Source organism: Suricata suricatta, chromosome 6 (genome assembly GCF_006229205.1).
Source record: "Suricata suricatta isolate VVHF042 chromosome 6, meerkat_22Aug2017_6uvM2_HiC, whole genome shotgun sequence".
Lineage (NCBI taxonomy): Eukaryota > Metazoa > Chordata > Mammalia > Carnivora > Herpestidae > Suricata > Suricata suricatta.
Window position 1 is genome coordinate 113,898,238 of NC_043705.1, and position 3,718 is coordinate 113,901,955.

Below are 3,718 nucleotides of genomic sequence, written 5' to 3' on the forward strand. Positions count from 1 at the left end.
ACTTACTAAGTCAGGAAAAAAATACACTCAGTGAAGAGCTCAATAAACCCATTTATATATATAATTTTTTTAACCCACAGGGGCTTTCTATAAATTGAAAAAGTCAACAATTTGGCTTGTTCAAAATTCTCTTCAACCACCTCTGATTATTTGATATGGTCTGCCAAAGTGAGACTTTAGTAACACTATCAAGATACCATTTCCATTTTCAAATTCACAACGTGCACACAGTCATAGCCAACATGAAAGATGAGAGGCAGTCCCCTCAGTTAAACTACAAGTGGTTTTGTCTCTCTCCTATTAAAAAGAAAGTGGAACACTTGATATACTCATGATTTGACATTAGATTCAGCACTAGGGGCCTGCCAAAATGGGAAGTCTTTGTATTGAGTTAATGGCCATGTAATTTGGCGATATGAGGCCATATTAACAATGTTTGCTTTCTCTCTTTTTGTCTACTTTCAGGGCAGTCCTTTTGTTCAATACTCACTACCTCCTTTCTGACTTAAAGGAAAAAGAGAGTAATGTAATTTGATGTGTGGCCACTGAATGCATGTGTAATACTATCCTAAATGAAAAGTAAACTCATAATATTCCACCAAATAGGATTTTGGCAGTAAACTTTACTTAGTGAACAGAGACTTGCTTGGGGTGCGGTTGGTGGGTGGCGAGGCAGGGGAAATGAGGTGAGGGTCCATCCCTCAGGCAGTGGGTCTGGAGGGAGAAGGCAGGCTTCAGGGCACACTAAAGATCTTCCAGGAGATTGCGAGTTTGACTTTCTTCCATTCCCCAGTTTTTTGAATATCAAGACGCCATATCTAGTTTTTCAGGAGACAATTCAGAAAAATAGGGAAATACAGACAAAAGTGTTTTTTGTCTTTTTACTTACTTATTAAACTAAAATGTCATTTATTTGTAAAAGTTTAAAAGAATAAGTTTATTATTAGTGAAGTGGGACATTAAAACATTTCCTTCATTTGAAGTGATACAGGCTATTAGCTTTGTAGGGTACCTGCCAATAAAAAGACAAATGTGTGTTTGGTGAAGGATAAAGAGCCGTGAAGGCATTAGAGTGTCCATGATCAGGCAACTTTCAATCACTGAAGTAGATACAATAGAACTGACTATTTTCTCTTTTTATGATTCCACGTGTTCAAATTGTCAGCCAGCCTGGAAGAAAGGACTTTTACATGATGTTTATGGTGATTGGTTTTAGAAGAAACAGGGTAATTCTCTTTCGTGACTGTCCAGTCTCTTCTGGGTAAATTAGGACAAATTAGCAAGTAGCTGCTAGATGAAAGTCACATAGGACACATTACTTAGAGACGATTGTGAACCAACTTCATCAGCCTATGCTCCAGTTTCTTTTTCCTCTATCCCTACCTTACAACTCTGGTCCTGGCCCTGGGCAGCTCATGCCTACACTGCACGTCCTCAGCTTGGTCTTTATTTTCTCATCCAGTATTTGAACAGCAGAGCCATACATTTCATGAGTCCCAGAAAGATGCACAAATAAAACAAAAAAGTGATATGGTATTAAATGTAATGTTACAAAAAGTTCAAATTGATAGTCTACTCCTTACCATATCCATCAGTGAGAATACTTATCTGTGACAGTTACAGCCTCATCATTTGAATACATGTCTATGTTTTACTTTGGTTACAGTACCAAGAAAATGCTGAATCATACAATTTGTTCAAGGAAACAGACTCAGAAGTTCACAAGACCACTTGAAAGCAAATTTGTTTCCAAGTCATACTACAAGGTTTATAAGTTCACACGTCTCTAGTAAGTATCCAACTTAAAGACTAAAGGAATAGATTCGTTGGATGGCAAATAATTTGCTATTAAGCAGAAAATAAATTTTAATGTATTTTTAATATTAACAAATAGTTAATTATATATATGTATATATGTAAAATTTCATATGCATTAGTATTTATCAGATATCCATTCAATGTCTTGAAACAGTCACATTATTTTTAATTATTTTTATGTTTCTTTTATTTATTTTTGAGAGACAGAGAGAGACAGCTGGAGCAGGGGAGGGTCAGAGAGAGAGGGAGACATAGAATCTGAAGCAGGCTCCAGGCTCTGTGCTAGCTGTCAGCACAGAGCCCGACGTGGGGCTCGAACCCACGAACCGTGAGATCATGACCTGAGCCGAAGCCAGACTCTTAACCGACTGAGCCACCCAGGCGCCCCACATTATTTTGCTTTAATGTGAGGTTCGGATGTTGCAGTTTCCTTTCTGACACTACATACAGCTCTAAATGAAGCTTTGCCAGATTAAATCCATCCAGCTCTTTAAGACACTGGTAAGATATGCAAAATGATGAAATCTTGTTTAAGGAGTCATTAGCTAAAGGATTTACTTTATCAGAAAACAAACAAAAATAGGTAGCATTCTCCTGCCTTGTTTGAAATACTTGATTCAGTACCTTACTCCAAGGCATTTATCAAATCATCACAGAAAGGGAAATTTCTGGAATTTGCTGCCAAAATGATTACAGGGAACTGAAAAGTCCGCAATTTCACATCAGCAAACTGAGTCAGATTCAGAAAATAACTGTAAATGTTCATATTTGCCATCTTACGGTGACAGCAGTTTTGTATTTACATATAAATATGCTGACATGATAAAAAATGTTATGTGTATATATAACATTAAACTGTTTGGTAAATGATGAAGGAAGGTAAGAACCTTATTTTCACACACTGAATGTTTTCTTTCAAAATGACATTGTAACTGAAAGGACTATAAAAATATTTACCAATTTCACAAAAGAAAATATATCATGGATTTAGGCAATGTTCATAACATGAAAGGTGACTTCCAGTGAATTACTAGAATCTACTTTCATGCCATCCAGAAATTCTCTGTGAGAATTACTGACCCATTTTTTAGGAAGCAGCGTGGCATCATGGGTAAGAGAAAGTACCTTAGGTCATTGAGACCATACTTCCCTTTAAAAGCCGAGCTCACTAGTTATGTGGCCTGAGGTAATTGGCTAAATATTTTGTGCCTCAGTTTCCTTTTCTGTAAATTAGAGAAAGAGATGGTACTCACCACAAGATTATGATAAGGATGATTTAAACTATGACACATAGAGGCATACCGTGATACTCGCAGGACCTGAATAAGAATACAAATGAAGCCTCAACTATCACATTTCTAAATATTTGCATGTTATTAAAAGCCATAATAAACTATTAAATAAAATATGCTCCACCTCTAACCTTACAAATGTACCCTCAGAAGGATGTGGATGGTTGGGTTTGCACTTAGAACGCTGGACTTCTTAAAGCCCAGCCCTGGCACACGGTGACATGAGTAATACTGGCCCCCAGTCTGCGGTGACCTCCTTTCCTCCTAACCTTGGCTTAATTCCACACCTTGAAGAGCTTTTCGTGGATGTACTTGGTCCCTGTGGCTGTGTGTCAAAGCTCTGTAGATATTGAGTTAAGAGTCACGCCTGGGCTGCCCCTCGGTCCTAGGGAGGTCCATCCCCATCGCTAGTGTAGAACCACCTCAGAAGGATGGATCCAGGTTAAATCTGCATGCAGATTCTGGAAGTGGCTGGAAGATGGGGGATTCTGGGAACAAGGATCCCTAAGGGAGAGTCTGGAAGAGAGTTCTGGGCTTGAGGCCAAGGCCACATGGAGAGGGATGCTGTCATAGGAGGACAAAAATAGGACCCTTTCAGGAATAGGACC

General features: G+C 38.4%; 1 long non-coding RNA gene across 1 annotated transcript; it reads right to left on the reverse strand.

The window, feature by feature from the left end:
* Positions 1-685: 685 nt before the first annotated feature.
* Positions 686-3,104, reverse strand: LOC115293165. Its single transcript, XR_003909398.1, has 3 exons — positions 3,072-3,104; positions 1,384-1,444; positions 686-818 (listed from the first exon to the last, which is right to left on the reverse strand). It is a non-coding gene; the product is annotated as an uncharacterized LOC115293165 (long non-coding RNA).
* Between the last annotated feature and the right edge of the window lie 614 nt (positions 3,105-3,718).